Below are 19,234 nucleotides of genomic sequence, written 5' to 3' on the forward strand. Positions count from 1 at the left end.
TTATCAGTCCCTGGATACTGAGAAAATAACTTGTCCTATTTTCTTAAGGGCACTCAGTAGACATGTATTCCTTTTATGCCATGGACGCCCTCTGGGGGTCCTCCGGAATTTAACCTAGCAAAGGTTTCCCATTTGTGTCCTTTGCTTGTTTAGAGGCTGAAATGCCTGTTATTTAAAGTTCTTAGTTTTATAATGAATTTATATTTATAGTATTTCCCCATGATTTGAGATGATAGCTCAAAAATAAAGTTAAGCCTTAAGTGAAGTCTTGATGACTCAACATTCTAAATGTTAGGAATGGAATTTGAAAAAAAAAAGGGGGGTATGCTATTAAGTTCAAAGAAACTTGACGTTCTATCAGATGAGATTGCCACAGGATAAGTGCGGAAATGCAAATATTGTCCTGATGAGTGAAAGGTTTTAGTACAGGCATGACCGGTTTGACCAAAGCCCTCATTCTAGAAACCTTTCATAAAGGAAGTCTGTCTGTCATTATGTGAATTCCAAAACATCTGTTCCGTGGAACAGCGGAGTGGGGCCTGAGGTCTGTGCTGTACCAGTGTGAATTTTGGTTTGATTAAAATGAAAATAGCATGGAGATCTTAGAATTTAGAGAGGCCCTATGAGACAAGGCCTTGTTCCTGCAAACATACAACTAAACTCTATGAAAGAATTTGTTGGGAATGGGTGTAATTTGGCTGGCACTTCTAAGACTTAGTGTTTCTGAACAGTTTCTCAGCTATTGGCTAAGACTTAAATATTATATTCCCTTTTCAGAAATTGAGATATCAAAACATACATTCAAATATGATACTAAAGAGAACATTCTTTAATTAAGTTTTAAATATATTCTAGAAGCAGAATTTTAATGTTTCTATAGTTTCTCCTTTTGAACAGATTTGTGTAAGTTATGCTTTTCTAAAAAAAAAGTTTAATTGCTCATTCTTAAGATTTGGAAAAGAATGGACTTTTAAAAAATCTTCTATAAAAGCATTAGATAAAATTGCAAAACAGTTTCTTCAGTTAATCTAACACTTAGCAGCAAACAGCATGGCTTTGATTAAATTATTTTTCATTTGCTTTGCGCATGTTTGTGTGTGGTGTGTGAATGTCAGTGATCTTAGTTTTTTAAAAAATCTTTTCCCTTCATAATGCTTTTTAAAGATTGTACAAAACAACAATCCGTGCTCAATGACTTTCATGAGACTAACAGTGTACGGTGAGAGGTTTGACATAGAGGAGATATATGTTTGGGGGAAGAAAGGAAGGAAGGGAGGGAGGAAGGGAGGGAGGAAGGGATCCCAGGACATGGGAGGGGGTGCTGCACCTGTCATTGGAAAAGATGCACACATGATACATATACTTCATGTCCAGCTGGTTAAAGACATAATTTTAAAATGGTGTATGGTTCATTGAGAATCATTTTACTTCCCTTCCTATTCTCAAATTGGGTTAATTTTCCTTTTAGTGTTCTGAAAGAGGAAAATATGCCATCTCTTTACTGACCTCTCGGGAAAGGCATGGAGTTGAGAGACATGAGAGCTCCAACCAGCCAAATTATGTCCTTGGCACAGATTCCGTTATTCAACGTCCGTGGAAAGTTGGTCCTAACCACCAGACTGCCTGCTCCGTTGTTCAGTTCTGATGGAAAAACATGTTTAATTAGACTTTCCTTTTAGAATAGTGAGCAATGATCATTTATGAGCGCAGAACTTCCTATTTGAGGGAGATTATTTATTTATATCACGGATGGACTTTTTTTCTTTGAAGCAGGGTGTTGAGGTTTACTATTCCCAGGAAACATATCAAAGTATGTGTTGGAAAGACTAAATGTCAAGATCCCCGCTTGGTTTACCACGACTGTTTTTCAGCTTCTGCAGAATCACCGTTGGGTGTTAATGTTTCAGTGAGTGAGATGCTCCATTGTGTGAAATGACAAGCTTCTAGCTTTCTGGCTACAACACAATTCCAGGGTCAAGCCAGTTCTTTTTAATAAGAATGACTATAGGCGTAATTACTGTAGTAGTTGTAGGATAGATACCACCCTTACCCAAGTCCTGTATCTTCTTGAGGTCTCAGTTTTTCCATCCATGTAATGAAGATAATAATGCCCCCCCCTCCCACAAATGTCGTTTAAGGACAAAATGAGAAAATGCATCTGATGACAAGTCCATGGTAGGTGCTCAATAAACAGTAGTGATTCTCCTTAGCTATCCCTTTCCATGGCATAGGATTTTTGTTACTTTAAGAAAAGTACAGATGTGATCCAGTAGGACTCTTTCCCCAGGGAGTCAGCCTTTCAAAGAAATAAACAATACCACAATACCGCTCATGGCATCACTCTCCATTAGGATGGTAATAAACACAGCTCTGCCGTTCTTGGTGAAATAGCCCGAGTGATTACCACGCTCTTATTACTCTCTTTCAGAAGAAGTAAAATTATAGCTCTGGGTCAGTTTGACTTAAATCCAGTTTCTGGTCATCTGAGCCCAATGTTAGCTACCTTTAAAAAAATTAGAATTCTGCAAAAGAAGAAAACTTTTGATAAGCTATTTTCAATTACTATTTTAGGTCATAAAATTGTAACAGTATTGACTATCATGCAATTTAATTAATGTTTTCTCCTCCCTCCCCCCTTTTTTTTTTTTACTTTCTCCTGGGGGATAGTATTGAGGAAGGCATTATTAAAACAATAAATAAATAACCCAACACAAATGATTCATCCCTGCCTAGATTGTGATATTTAGAACAAAATTGAAAAGATAAAATTTTAATATAATAAGTGATTAGATTATTTCTCCTACTTTTCTCTATGCTTAATACATTATGTTAGTCAAATTTCTATCCTCTGATGTTTTAAAGTGAAATCAGTATTTATTCTATTAAATATTTGGGAGCTGTGTTTTACTGACCTACATGTAACATACAGAAATTTCCAAAATGAATTGGCCAAAATACAAGATAGATTATTTGGGATGAAGACTAATACTTACCATCACCATATGATACTCTTGGAAATCATCAGCTGTTGGGTTACTTATAGCTGTTGTTCACAATACCAAGGTTCAACCAGTCACACTTGCCAGGATTCAACAATTCATTACAGGTAAACTTCTACAGTTAGATGTATTTTTGAAACTTGTCAGGGAACTCTTAAAAGCATTAATTTTTATATTACTTCTCATTGTATCTGTGATGACAGATGAGTATGAAAAGGTCTCAGAACAGTATATCCATAATGAAAAAAAAGACCCATTTATTAATCTCAGCATGGAGTGGAAATTCTCCAAGTTGATTATATCTAGCTTCATGATCCACATAATGGAAGGATTTGGGCTCAGCACTGACTCCAAAGCTTACACTGAACTTTCCAGGTTTTGGCTATTGCTTCTAGAATAACACAGGATAAAGAACAAACCAAGAAATAAAGTCTTCACCTCTGTAAGGTTCTATATCCTTTTCTCATTTGTGTCCTGCATCAATACCCTTCATGTTATTTTCTCCATCAGCCCCACAATCTATCTCTGTAACATTCCCATTTTGAGGCTTTTAATCTGCCTATCTGTGTCTGACATCCCACTCGGTTAACAATTTCCTAAGTGTTATTATCCTGGCTATCATCTCCCTTCAGAGAACAAACATTGACATCAATGGCAGGAGAAATGTCTTGGATGTGTCCAGTATTTTTATAGTGTGAATTTCACATTCGTTTTGCCTCAGTATCATCTTATGCAAAACGAGCCAGGGTGGGTTCTTCAATATTAACAATCCTTCAAATCCTTCAAATCCTAGGTGGGAGAAATTAGTGCCCAGACTCTTGTAGCCCACTTGCCTGGATTTGAAGCCTGTTTCTAGCACCTATTATTGCTGGGAACTTGTCTAGTTGCTTTATGTTTATTAGCTTCAGTTGTCTCACCTGTGGTGTGGGCCTAATAAGAATTTCTCTTTCTGAGTATTGTTATGAAAATTAAATGAGACACACATACACACACACAACTAAAAAACAATCTGGCACATACCAAGTACTTAATAGATAGTAGCTCCTATTACTAGCCATTTATACTAGCCTATAAGATGTTTATAAAATGGTTTCACATAACAATATTTCAATTAATCTTAGTAAGGATCCCAATACCAGATGAATACTGAGGCCCAGAAAGGGCAGTTGACTTATTTATTCAATACCTGGTGATAGATCCAGAACCGGAATCCACGTGTCAATCTCCTAGCTCAGATTTCTCTCATGTAAACAAACAATAGTACATTTCCAACATAGGAAGTCTTTGATGGCTCATACCCCAGATCCTGTGATCTTTATAAGATTTTCTAGGAGACTGTTGTTGGTGTAGTCACTGTTGTTATTTTAAACTGCATGGTAACCAAGAATAATCATGATCTGTTATCTGAATTACCTAATCTAGGAACAACGTCCATATGCATATAAAATTAGGGTAAACTTTTTTACTCTGTCACTCATAGTTTTCTGAGGCTGTAGGTTGGGATAAGGAATAGATTGTTGCAAAGTGAATTTGAGGCCTGGCATTGCAGATGAAAGCCACTGCTTTCCTTGTGCAGAAATGCGTCACTCATAGAATGTTCTGCAGCACTCGTGTGAACTGTGAGTGTGCGTATGTGAGGGCATTCATGGGTCTAATTGTAGGGAGATGGAGAGAATCATCCTCTTTTGAAAGCAAGAATACATTCCTGTTCAAATATATTCATCAACATTTCTATCTGAACTATTTCTGTGAAGAGAACAAGTTCAAGTGTAGGCCTGACTTACTTGGCCTCTTTACTGCTAAAATGTGATTAATTTTGTGCCTGCCAGGGTAGAAGTGCAGGAAGCTTTTCTTTTCCTTTGTTATCCCTGTAACATCTACTGACCTATACCTGGTAATTCCCTGTGACAAAACTGTGCAGAAGAGAATAGCAGTGAACAAACAAGATGGAAAAGATACAGGGAGACAACTTGGGTGGGACGTACATTTACAAAGTAGTAAGTGGACTGTTTTCTTTATTTTAACAACAATAGTAAATAAAATTTGATGGGTCAGGTGCTAACCAAGGCAGAGTCATCAACAAATCTCTGGACTTATTTTCTTTTAACCAGACTTCTTGTTTGTTTTCACCAGGAAAAGATACTAATGAATTACTGAACCCATAGTATATGACAGGTATGATTCTAAACATGTCAACTGCATCATGAGTTCATTTTCTTCTTACACCCATCCTAACAAACCTCTGCTGTGGGTATCTTGATTCCTGTTTTACAGATACCGTTTAGAAATTTTACATAGTTTTCATAGAGCTCATAAGTTGAAGAGTCAGAGTTGGAACACTTGTAATCATAGCTACTACTCTTGTCAACATCTGTTGAGAATGATGTTCATGAAATGCAATGGTTAATTTTGTGTTTCAACTTGACTAGACTTGACTAGACCATGGTACCCAGATGATTTGTCAAACATTTTTTCTAGATGTTGTCATGAAGGTATTTTTTGGTGAGATTAACATTGAAAGCAGTGGACATTGGGTAAAAATTACCCTCCATAATGTAAGCTGGGCCCATCCAATCAGGTGACGGTCTTAATAGAATAAAAACTGGAGTCCTGGAAGAAGGAATTCTGCCAGCACATGGCCTTCTGACTTGAATGGCAGCATTGATCCTTATGTCTCCAACTTACTGGCCTGGTCTGCAAGTTTGAGATTTGCCAGCTACCACAATCACTGGCGCCAATTCCTTAAAATGCATCTCTCTTTCTATATATACACATCTTATTGATTCTGTTTTTATGGAGAAGTGTGGCTAATACAGGAGGCTCCTTCTTACTCATTCAGGTGAGTTGGCTGAGTGATGAGCCAGAGATTTTTTGCCTGGTGCAGCTCTGTAGGTCATGCCTGGGTGGGCACGAAGAGCCTCTGTGAGCTTTCTCGAGGGTGCTGGCATGTCAGTGAGAGCAGAAGAAGCTCCTCATCTCCAATGCATTGACCATACTCCATATTTCCTAGCTTACCAGTATAAGATGGGCCAATTCCTTAGTATAGAGTAAATACATGCCAGTTTTTCTTGGGAATATATTCAGAAATGAGCCCAGTCAGTACATATGTGACTACAGGTTTTTCTAAAAACATCTCATGAAAGCCTATTACATTCCAGGTACCATGACAGGTCCTTTTTATATCCAGAAAGATATGTTGTCTTTGCCCCTCATAAACAACTCGAAACATGAACACCAAGCACACTTGGTAATCCTAATTTTTCAGATGAGGAAACTACGACTCAATGAAAATTAGTAACTTGCATTAGGTAAGTAGAGGAGTTGAGATTTCAACCCAGATCTGTCTGACTTCAAACAGAAGTCTTCTAAACAACTACAGTTAATAACCCTCTTTGGTACACGATGTTCTCCTGAAAATAACACAACAATCTAAAATTTGAAAACTGAATAGACACTAGTTTATTTTTAGAGATTAAACTAAATGTTATGGTATTCTTAAGTAAATATCTGCTATTAGAATAATCTTTGGTGATATTACTTTAATTATGTTATGCTTTTTTTGGGGTAAAGTTTATTTCTTTATTTTGAGAGAGAGAGCACGTATGTGTGTGCATGTGTGGGGGAAGGGCAGAGAGAGTAGGAGAAAGAGAATCTTAAGCAGGCTCTGATAGCACAGAGCTTGATGTGGGGCTTGAACTAATGAACCATGAGATCATGACTTGTGCCAAAACCAAGAGTTGGACACTTAACCGATTGAGCCACCCAGATGCCCTAATGTTATGCTATTCTTTAATTCTGTTCTTTTCTTAACATTTGAATGAATAGTTGGCCTGGTTTAATACAATAACTGCTAACTGCTATTTTATCATAAGAATTTTATCTGTTTCAGTCATATTGGATTTATAATTCATAATATTATTCTTTTCATTGATTCACTTTCATTCATTTAATAAATAATAGGAATACAATGTGATAAACTCAGCTATGCAGACAAAAATCAGCATTTCTAAACCTGAACTATTGACCAGTTAACAAGTACAACCACTGAAGAATTAAAAATATGATTCAGTTGCTGTATACATTTCCTAAAGGATTAATGTATAGTGAATACAAGTATGTTGGCATTTTTTTTTTGAGAGAGATTAACTTGTGAAACTTGTTATGTTTTTCATACCATACCTTTTATTTGTCGTGTTTCCCATCCAAGATGTCCTTAAACTATTGGAATTTAGTTTGGCTAGCTCATGGTTCAATGCAAAAGCCTCCTAAGAAAGGTTAAAACCAGTTAATCAAAAGAAATCGAATGTAGAATATTTTATAAGCACTCCTTGATGCCTTCCAAGTTATGAGCATATTTTTAACACTAATGTTCCACATGACATTTTATAAGAAAGTTAATGGTAGTCTTATAAGCATTTATCAACTTAAATGAAGACCATCAGGTCTGAAAATATTGTGTATGGCTTAACACAATATTATCTCTAATATTTAGCTTCAACTCTAGAAGGCAATATTATCTCTTTATCCTAGCAAATTAATATGGTTGACCAAACTGAATCTGAACGAAATTAGTTGAAGTTTAAGAAAGTCAGTCTGTGGTGGGCAGATAACTTTAGCACGAGTCTAAAATAGAATCAAGAACATTGGAGCTGTTCTACTTCTGAACATGGAGATGTTTTGCCAAGACATGTGTCATCATCACTACAATGAATGCATTAGAGACTGGGAGAAGTGTTGGAAAGTCCCACAGTGAGGTGGCTGCCAAGGGAGGTGCTTCTCTGTGACCCTTACTGAGGTAACCAGGGTACTATCAAATTTAGCCCATAAATGATTCAAAGCATATGAAAAGAGGGAATATTCCAAACTAAAAAAAAAAGTTTCTCCACTGTCGGTTTATTTCCAATAAACCTTGAGCTCTTCTTCCTTCCTATCCTCCTCTCCAAAGCTAAAAATGTGAAGTTCAAAATGAACAGCTTGATATGAGTAACCTACATTGATACAATAATATGATTATTTCAGCCTGATTAATTAAGTAGAACCAAGTTAAGCATAATCATAACTTTATATCTACATTTTGTAAGTTTTGAGAAGCAACTGGATCAATATGCTTTTTATTAAAAAATTTTTAATGTTTATTTATTTTTGAGAGAGAGAGAAAGAGAGAGAGCTGGGGAGGGGCAGAGAGAGAGGGAGACACAGAATCAGAAATCAGGCTCCTGGCTCTGAGCTGTCAGCACTGAGCCTGACATGGGGCTTGAACCCACAAACTGCAAGATCATTATGAGCCGAAGTTGAATGCTTAGCCAACTGAGCCAACCAGGCACCCCTAATATGTTTAACTGTTTTAAAATTCAAATGGATTTTAATATTATAGACACCCTATGTAATTCTCTTAGGGTTTATTTGACAGATGCGAACTAAATAGATGAGAAGTTTTGAAGGAAGAGAGTGTTGAATTGATACAAAAAGATTAAATGTCTTGAGTTACCATTTGAAGTGAGAGGAAGTCACCCTGGCCCACATTTGGTGCAATTTAGCAGAACTCAAACACACATCTCTTTTCTGCTGAGAAATGGAAGACATCTATTGGCGGGGGGTGGCGGGGGGTGGCGGGGGGGGGGGAGACATATCCTCTTTGATATACCATATAAAGGGAAAAGGGAGATTTGGTGTGATTGTAAGGCAACAGGATGTGGGTGTCTGATGATGTGCATGTTGACATCAGCAGCTGCAGGGACATTTTCCTTGGGTTTCACACCAACAGCAGTTGAACCCGCTGCTGTGAGTAGCACCACATGCAACAGCAAGTAAGACCGTGTGGCTCAGCATCTCTCATGGCCTTGCTGTCCACAGGGTCTGAGAGGGAAGTTGACATTGCTCAACAACGCTCTCCCCCTCAGTGACCTAACTTTGCCTCTGGCTATTTTCACAGCTGTTTGTATGCTCAAGTCTGCTCATAAAGAACTGTGGATTGCTGGGAGAGGGGCTCCCCAGCCAGCCACCTGCAAGATAAGAACAGCCATGTTTCTTCCATCTCTCCTTCTGCCTCCTTGGTAATGATGGAAAAGTGTTCTTCCCTAAAAGGCATAGGTAGATGAGGCTGGAAGACAAATAATGCTCTCCTTTCTGTGAACCCTATCTCTCTCTTCCTGAGACTGCCCACAGAACAGATTCTTATTTGACACACATCATGCTCTGCCTCTCATCATTGCTGTTGGTGTGGACATCTTATGCCTTCTATTTGGAACAGGAAACATGACTTACTAATCTTTTTATTTTTAAACAGCAGCTATAAGAGGAACTGCAAAGCAGTGTTTGTTAGATTGATTAAACTTCAGAAGCATTTGAAAAAAAACAATTGGTGTATTAAGTCATTAACTATTTCCTGAGTGGCTACTATGTTCTAAGCACTGTTCTAGTTCTAAGTGGATAATATGAGTTCTTGCTCTCAATTAAGTTGCGTGTGTGTGTGTGTGTGTGTGTGTGTGTGTGTGTGTGTGTGAGAGAGAGAGAGAGAGAGAGAGAGAGAGAGAGAGAGAGAGAGAGAGAGAATAGGATGTTGTGGGAGTACAGAGCAGAGAGAAATGAATTCAGTTTGGAGAAGTCAAGGTTTCCAGGAGAGGATGGGTTGATCTGGATCCTGAAGGATGGCTAATATTCAGTAAGCAGAGAGAGAAAAAGGGCATTCAGGCAACATGAACATTTCTTGCAAAACCAGTCATGGAAGTAATATTTCAGTTAGAAAACTAAGAAGAGTTCAGAAAGACTGGAGCATTGAGGGGGATAGTTGGAAAAGGAAGAAAGGAGAGTACATTCACTTTCTATAGCTGTGTCACAAATGACCATAAACTTAGTTGTTTAAAACAATATGTTTATTATTGCAGAGTTTCTGTGGGTTAATGCAGTCCTCTGCTCAGCATCTCACCAGGCTGATGTCACTGGGTTGGCTGGGGCTTTATCTCACCTGAGGCTTAAGGGTGTCTTCCAAGCTCACATGGTTGTTAGGGGAATTCAGTTCTTTTGAGTTGTGTGGTTAGGAACCTTTTTCTTGGTAGTTGTTGATTTGAGGCCACTCTAAGCTTCTAGAGATCACCTTCAGGTTCTTGCTGCATGGAGCTTCCATAGGCCCTGTGACAGAAGACATGCCAGTTAACTTCATCTTTGAGACCAATAAGAGGGCATCCATATGACACTTCACCTTTTCTTAAAACACTCACCTGATTAGATCATGCGCAAAAGGCCATTCTCCTTTTCAATTAACTCAAGTCAAGTGGCTAGTAACCAAAGATGTCCCATCATTTTCACTGGCCCTGCCCACACTCAAGAGAAGGGTATTATAACAGAGCAAAACTCAGGGCATTAGAATCTTGCCAGCCATCTTTTTTTTTAATTTTTTAAATGTTTTTATTTATTTTTTAGAGAGAGAGAGAGAGAGCGAGCAGGGGAGGGTCAGAGAGAGAAGGAGTCACAGGATCTGAAGACAGGCCCCAGGCTCTGAGCTAGCTGTCAGCAGAGAGCCTGACGCAGGGCTTGAACCCACGAACTGTGAGATTCGGGTGACCGAAGTCGGACACTTAACCAACTGAGCCACCCAGGCGCCCCACCAGCCATCTTATAATTCTTCCTATTACAGAGAAAGTAGAAGGAATGGTACAGAGAAAAACTGAAGGAGGAATCTAAAACGTGAATTTTTTCTAGACCCTGCCACTTATTATTCATCCAGTTTTAGATCCCTTCACTGATATAAATTATTTTACGTATAAAATGGGATGATTATCTCCATAGAGATGGTCTAAGTAGTAAGTAGAATGAAATATTACAAAAGACTCTGCACCCTGATCTGGGTGTACATGTTTGCTACAAAGGCTCTTGTAAGCCATGTTGGGAGCTCACCCTCTGTTCTCTAGGGCAGGGAGTGGAAAACTTACCAGCACTCTCGGAAGGGAAAACGCTTGATTGTATTTGCTTTTCATCTACTGGGCCCTGATGTTCAGCATTCTGGCCTCAAACCAACCAACAATTCATTTGTATTTTAGTTCTCCTAACAAATACTAAGAATTTGGTAATCATTTGTAAAAGTTTTTTTATTACAGAAAATTTCAGCCATATGCAAAGTATTTATATGTATATATATATACACACACATACATATACATGTATATATAATAGCATAGTATTTTCCCATATAGTTATCATTAACCTTTAATAATATCAACATTCTGCCATGTTTGTTTCATTTATATCTCACCCCTCTTGGACTTCCCCCAGCTTTTGTATTATTTATTCATAAAGTTACTTTTAGGGTTAGATTTACATATATTGAAATGCACTAATCTTAACTGTACAAGTTTGACTAAGTGATATGCCCAAGTAACCCGCACCCTTATCCAGATATAAATATATTTGTCACCTCAGAAACTTTCCCCCACTGTCTCTTGCAACTCAACCCCTCTCACCTAGCTCAGAGACAAGCACTGCTCCAGTTTTTGCCCATAGGTTAGTTTTGCCAGTTGTAGAACTCAATGAGATGTAATCACACAGCATGCACTCCTTTGTGGCTGGTTGGTTTTTCTCGCTTTATTTATTTATTTATTTATTTATTTATTTATTTATTTTTGTTGTCGTTTGTTTCTGAAACATAATGTGTCATGCATCCCTGTTGTTGGGCATATTAACATTTTGTTCCTTTGTAGTATTTCATTAAAAGAACACACCACATTTTCTTTTTCATATACCTGGCTGTTCCCAGTTTGAGACCATTACAAATAAAGTGGCGCTGTACATTTTTACCTATATGTGGACATTTGTGTTCATTTTTCTTGGTTAAATATTTATGGACAAGATGGGTAAGTCAAAGGCAGGCACATATTTAAATTTATTAGAAACTAGAACACTTTCTCCCAAGGTGCTTATGGCATTTTTCTACTCCCGTCAGAAATGTTTGGGAATTATGGTTGCCCCACAGCCTCTCCAATGCTTGGCATTGCCAGTCCTGATTTCAGTCCTTGTGATGGGCGTGTGCTAGTGTCTCACCGTGGTTTTGATTTGTACTCCCCTGATTACTAATGATATTGGGTCATCATGTTATTTTTTATTTTTTTTTGAAACATATACTTTTCCTCCTTTTTTTAATGTTAATTTTTTTTTGAGAGAGATAGAGACAGAGCATAAGTGGGGGAGGGTCAGAGAGAAATGGAGATGCAGAATCGAAAGCAGGCTCCAGGCTCTGAGCTGTCAGCACAGAGACCAATGCGGGGCTCGACCTCACGGACTGAGATCATGGCCTGAGCTGAAGTCAGATGCCCAACTGACTGAGCCACCCAGACGCCCCTTGGGTCATCACATTTAGATGAATAACATTGCTTAAGGACACTAGGTTTAGTGTCAGACAGACCCTGGCCCAGATCTTTGCTGTGCTTCTTGCCAGGCAAGATGCTTGACTTCTTTGCAGAAGAAATGTAATTCTAGTCTCTTCGTCATGGAGTTGATGTAAAGATTAAGTGAGAGAATACACGTAAAGTTCCCAGCAGAGTTCATCAGCCAGTAAAGAGTGGTTTTACTATTCATGGAGAATATTTAACGAGATATACTTACTGATACACAAATTGTTAAGTAGGCAATTTATTGTTATTTATTTGAACAAAATATTGTTTTTTATTTTGAGACTATTTGAAACTTACAGAAAAGTTGCAAAAGTGGTACAGAGAATTCCATAGTATCCTTCATCTAGAGACCCTATACAAGATTTGCCAGTTGTTCCAGTAATATTTTCTATAGCAAAGGGATCTAGGTCGGAATCATGTATAGTGTTAGAGATCATGTCTCTCTTGTCTGCTTGAGTCTGAATAGTACCTCAGCCTTCCCATGACTTTCATGATATCTATATCTTTAAAAATTAGAAGCCAATCATTTTATAACATATTACTCAATTTGGATGTTTCTAATGCTTCCTTAAGAGTAGACCCAGGTTGTATGTTTTTTGGTTGGGACATTACAGAAGCAATGAGTCTGTGTTCTTCATATTGTACCTTCAGCTGTTTGAAATTTTTTTAAATGTTTATTTTTGAGAGAGAGACAGAGTGCAAGTGGGGGAGGAGCACAGAAATATGGAGACACAGAATCAGAAGCAAGCCCCAGGCTCGGAGCTGTCAGTGCAGAGCCTGATGTGGGGCCCAAAGTCATGAACTGTGAGGTCATGACCTGAACTGAAGTCGGACACGTAACTAACTGAGCCACCCAGGTGCCTCATGTACCTATAGCTATTTTTAAGTGGAGGGAACTTAAGGGTGGGGGGAATCCCTTGTACATTCAGAGCCACAATCCCAAACTCTCCTATATGTGGCGTAACCAGCCTCTCTCTGCCCTTGATGATTCCTGCAGCCTACCTGAGCATCCTTGAACTCTTGGACTTGGCCACAAGCCTTTCCCCCCCAAACAGACAGACATGGATTCCAAGGCTGCAGCTTCCTTTATACCCTTTTCCCTTGTTGCTCTGCAGCCACCCACTTCTCTCTTTCTCTTCCCCACCTCTAGTTCCCTGTTTTTACTAATGGCAATAAAGTCCATTTTAAAAGGTTTTTAAAATGCACAGAAAGGCGGACAAAAGTAATTTTTTTGGAGGTGGGACTTTGGGAGGTATAACTTTTTAAAAAATAAAGAAGAAGAATGAGCTCTTTCTTCTCAAATATTTATTTGGTTAACTTTACTAAGTATTAAGGTAGAAGGTAACATAACTCTCCCTGCTTCTACTCCCCAACAAGGTGTGGGCATGTATCAGAACAACCAGAAGCTTGGAAGAGGGTGTGAATAGTTTAAAAATCTCCCAGGTGATTCTGATGTTCTCTTGTCCACACCTCCTGTATCTCAGTAAGACTCATTTGTTAGGAGGAGAGAAGAGAGAGAAGGATGGAGTCTAGTGCTTTCTGGGAATATTGGAAGTGGCTGACAGCTTAGAGGACTGAGAGCACGTACTAGCAAAACAGGAGCAAAGCCAGAGTAGAAGGATCCTACGTTTTGAAAACGAAGAGGTGTGTTAACATTATGGAAAGCTTCAGAGTAGTGAAGTAGGATGAGGAATAAAAGACAATCACTGGAACTGGAAGCTAAGAGGTCATTGGAGATGCTTCTGCTGATGTGCATTGTTGGACGTGGGAGGACAGAATGGAAGCCAAATTTTTTGGTCAAACAGTAAGTGGGAGGTAAGTGAAATCAGCTCTCTCCTTTAAGAAATAATTTAAGAAGTGGAGTGAAGAAGACAAAAAAATGGAGTAGGATGGCTTATATAACAGTGGGCAAATTATTTTTCTGGACCTCAGTTTCTCCTTCTATAAAATGGGGTAATAATAGTACATACCCCATAAGATTTTGTCAGAATCCAATAGATTAACAGGTCTCCTATGTTTATAACAATTTCGGGAACATGGAAAGTACTCAAAAACTGTCAGCTGTGTATTTTACTATTGAAGGAGAAATAGAATAGAGCTACTCCTTTCTTCTTATCTCAGAGTCTCAGGGATCATTACATTTGTCCATTTCTAAATGCTCAGCATCACTCATCATCAGGGAAATACAAATCAAAATCACAATGAGATACCACCTCACACCTGTCAGAATGGCTAACATTAACAACTCAGGCAACAACAGATGTTGGCGAGATATAGGGGAAGAGGACCTCTTACACTGCTGGTGGGAATGCAAACTGGTGCAGCCACTCTGGAAAACTACGGAAGTTCCTCAAAAATTTTAAAATAGAACTACCCTATAACCCAGAAATTGCACTATGAGATATTCATCCAAAGGATACAGGAGCACTGCATCAAAGGGACGCATGCAGCCCAATGCTAACAGCGGCACTACTGACAATAGCCAAAGTATGGAAAGAACTCATGAAATGTCAATCAATGATGAATGGATAAAAAAGATGTGGTACACACACACACACACACACACACATACACACACACACACACTGGAATATCACTTGGCAATCAAAAAGAATGAAATCTTACCATTTGCAGTGACATGGATGGAACTAGAATGTATCATGCTAAGTGAAATAAGTCAGGCAAAGAAAGATAAATATATAATTTCATTCATATGTGGAATTGAAGATACAAAACAGATGAATATAGGGGAAGGGAAGCAAAAATAATATAAAAACAGAGAAGGAGACAAAGCATAAGAGACGTAAATACAGAGAACAAACTGAGGGTTGCTGGCAGGGTGGGGGATGGGCTAATAGCCAACGGGCGTTAGGGAGGGCACTTGTTGGGATGAGCACTGGGCACTATATGTAAGTGATGAATCACTAAAACTCTATTCCTGAAATCATTATTACACTAGATGTTAACTAACCTGGATTTAAATCAAAAAAAGAAAAAGATAATGAAAGCAGGCCATTCTGTCGACATTGCTGTACAAATTGGGTTGTTAAAGCTGGTGACAGTGGGAAAAAATTGCCCTTTTCTATTGTAACCACCTGCTCTTCGATTTGGGAGCCTCCTCCAGATGCGGACACATGGCACACACGTACTTCGATATCCGGTTGCTTCTCAGCTTAGCAGTACCACGGCAAAATTCTTTAGAGTCTGAAAAAATCCACACCCTAACTCCCGACACGTGCACTTCAACTAGCTACAAGACTAGGATAAGAACCACCACCACCACCACCAATGGGACCTTAGAAGAATTCTGAAAAGAAATTGTATTATTTTCCATTGATTTTCCTGTCATAATAGATTAGCCCCAGCCCTCAATACTGCTAGCATTATCCTTTGCCTCCTTTTTATCCCTTCTCTCTTCACTGTCATTCTTGTTCCTGTTTTGCAAGGTTCCCAGCTACTTAAATTTTCCCCCTTAAATTTTGGGGCTTTGTTTCTTACTCAGTATTCCTTGCTCTCCTTGCCCTTTTAAAATACTGCCTCCCTCATCTACTTTCCCCTAATATTTAATGTGGAATACTTGAGGGAATGAGAGAAGAAGAAATAAATATAAGTGTTCTAACAGAAGAAAACAGGGTGGTATCATGAAATTGGTTTTCATGTCAGGAGGGTTTAACTTGAGGCGCACCACTTACCGGGCAGTTCGATCACTTGAGTTCTCTGTGCTTCAATTTGTGCAATATTAGATATTATTATAATGGGACCAAGAATCTGAAATTGTGACCCATCTCATGGAGTTTAATGAGGAATAAGTGAAATCACATGAAAGAGCCTCTGGAAATAAAAGAGCTAAACACACACATCAACCACTCTCCCCTCCTGGGTTTTCAAAAAGGGCTAAATACATGTAATTTATATAGTGGAGAATAACTTGGCTGCATCCATTCCAAAGTGGCCCTTGCCTCATGAAGGAAAAAGAACATATTGGCTTTTTTCCCCCCTGACAAAAGTCATTGAAAGGGAACAAATCTATGTCAGACAATGGTGAATGGAACCTTTGAGACTGTCATACCGTTCGGTTACAAAGGGTGCGTTTATATAAGTGGAAATAGGGTTTGCAGCTACTAAAGCCTAAACGAGACATACAGAAAGCACATGCTCACCTAAGAACGCGAGGCCAGGGCAGGGGTGTTCAGTTCTGACTGATTGTTCCCTTGAGTTCATACATTTTGTGAGTTCTGTATAATGTATGGATGGAGTGGGAATTTTTTTTTTATATTTCTTACAAGGCCATAACAGGGATCAGTTAACTGGTTTTATTTCACATCACCTTGAGTATACAGCAGCTGTAAGGTGTATCATAAACTATGCTTTTGCTGCACCAATGTTGTACCAACATCCTTGCTCCGCTGCCTGCTGCTTGCGGGGCGTCCAGCCCCTCTTGGAAAACAGATACGAGGAAGAGGAGCTTCCTCAATAGAGCTAAGAAGATACATCTGTCCAACTGGCCTTCCTCCCACAACTCGTGTCTACCAGAAGAATGGCTTGCTTACTATGTCATTCTAATAATGGAATGTCCAGATGAGGAGTGGCAGAATTGGACATGGAGGGTGACCCCAGTTCTCTAAGTCCTTTGCAGCCACTAATTCTTAAAAGTCACAGTCACGTCCATTATGGACAAACACCTATGCCAGCCTTCATAAGGAAAACTTACTTCCCCCACCCCCTTTTAATCCACTTGCTTATTCATTGAAGCCTTTGTGTATATGACTTGCACTACACAATGCATAGCACCAGTCATTCAGTTTTTGGTGTGACTGGACTGGTCAGGTTCCCTACAGTCACAAAAGAGGAAGAATAATGGATCTTAGGAGAACTCATGTCTCATAGACATAGCAGGTTCCAACTCATCAGCTAGGCCCAGTGAGGAAGATGGGGAGTGCTGTTCACAAGGTGGATTTGCCCGTCCTTCTGGGATGCAGCAGTGTAGTGTTGTTGTTGCCGGTAGTGGTGTTGGTGTTGGTGTTGGTGGTGGTGGTGGTGGTGTTGATGGTGGCATGTATGTATTTTCCCTTTGTTCTTGCAGCCCATGTCAACACACGTGAGTATCTCCTCCTGTTCCTAAAACCCAGATCAGGCAACTATTGTCACTCTCTTTTGTGCCTGAGGCACGTATCCTTCCTTGAGTGTCTCTATCTCCTGCATCTGCATCTAAGACCGCCCACTCCCCGCACCTGCACCCCACGCTCAAGTGTGTCTGTCTCTTGTGTGCCAGGCTATACCAGCTCATGTCTGTACACATCCTGGGAGTGTCCAGTCCATCTAGACTTCATTTATTTTTCTGCTAGCCTGTGTCTGAGCTCATGGATTTCTTTACCCTGTGCCTGCACTGTATGTATGTCTCAAGTGTCTCCACCTAGTGTGCCTCTCTTAGTTGGTGTTCACCTAGTAAAGGACATCTTGGTTCCTTCCGGGTTTTACCTATTGTTAATATATTTGCTTTATACATGTTCTTAGTCATTGTTATATGGACATATGTTTTCACACTAGTTGGGGAAATATACGGGGGCACAACTGCTCTACAATATAGTGGCACAAGGCTTAATGTCACAAGACTCTAGCCAGATGTTTTCTCAAGAGGTGGTGCCATTTGTATTTCCATCAGCAGTGAATGAGATTTCCTATTGTCCTACATCCTCACCAGCAATTAGTATTATCACTTTTTGGTATTCAGCCACTTTAATAGATGGGTAGGCTATCTCATTGGTGTTTTTATTTGGTTTTTCTTAATGCACAATGCATATTGTTTTCCAGTAATCCCCTAATTTTGAGCAATTATACAGGCTTTTTCCATTTATATATCTTATTTGAAAAGATATCTATTTATATTGCCTTATTTAATTAGGGAGTCTGTTTTCTTATTGTGGAAGTTTACTATTTATTGGAATATTTCACATGCAAATCATTCTTCACATATATATTTTGAAATAAATTGTCCTCATTAAGGACTTATCTTTCCATTCTTTCAACATTATCTTTCACAGGGTGGACATTTTAAATTTCATAAAGTCCACATTGTCAACTTCCTTTTTTCATGGATCATGCTTGTAATTATACATAAAATCTAATCATCAAAGTAACTTGTAAATTATAATTTTTATAGTTTTGCATTTTACATTTAAGAAAATTAATGATTGTGAATGAATTTATGCCTCAGGGGCAAAGTTTGTGGGCTTACTCATCTATTTCCTTGTAGTTATCAGTTTGTACCCTTATCTTTTGTTGATGATTATTGAGAACTAAAAGGCTATCTTTTTTTTAATGATGTGCCTTTATTCATTGACCAGGGTCCAGTTGTTTGTATATAGAGGCCTGTTTGTGGACTCTCTCTTCTGTTCCATTTATCTATGTGTGTTTTTGTTTTAAAATATCATGATCTTTTGATTATTGAAGCTTTATAATAAACCTTGAAATAGGGAAATGTGTGTATGACTCTGAGATCATGACCTGAGCTGAAGTCAGATGCTCAACTGAATGAGCCATTGATGTGCCCCAAAGCACTTATTTTTTTTTTTATTTCCACATATAACAGAGAGCATACGGTATTTGTCTTTTTCTGAGTTACTTCACTCTGCATAATGCTCTCAAAAGTCTATCTATGTTGTTGCAAATGGCATGATTTTATTCATTTTTATGACTGAATAATATCCTATTGTCTGTGTGTGTGTGTACACACATATCACACATACCACAATTTATTTATTCATTCCTCTATTGATTGACATGTAATTTGTTTCCATATCTTGGCTATTATAAGTGATGCCACAATGTATATAGGGGTACATACATTTTATT

The 19,234-nt window shown here is 38.7% G+C and overlaps 1 long non-coding RNA gene across 1 annotated transcript in view; it reads right to left on the reverse strand.

Annotated features, from left to right (window-relative positions):
• Nucleotides 1-9,884: 9,884 nt before the first annotated feature.
• LOC115303599 overlaps nt 9,885-19,234 on the reverse strand; it is a 70,239-nt gene continuing 60,889 nt past the window's right edge. The window contains exon 3 of the long non-coding RNA XR_003914143.1: nt 9,885-10,127. This is a non-coding gene — a long non-coding RNA (uncharacterized LOC115303599). The remainder of the gene's footprint in view (nt 10,128-19,234) is intronic.

The sequence above is a fragment of the Suricata suricatta genome, chromosome 10, assembly GCF_006229205.1.
Source record: "Suricata suricatta isolate VVHF042 chromosome 10, meerkat_22Aug2017_6uvM2_HiC, whole genome shotgun sequence".
Classification (NCBI taxonomy): Eukaryota; Metazoa; Chordata; class Mammalia; order Carnivora; family Herpestidae; genus Suricata; species Suricata suricatta.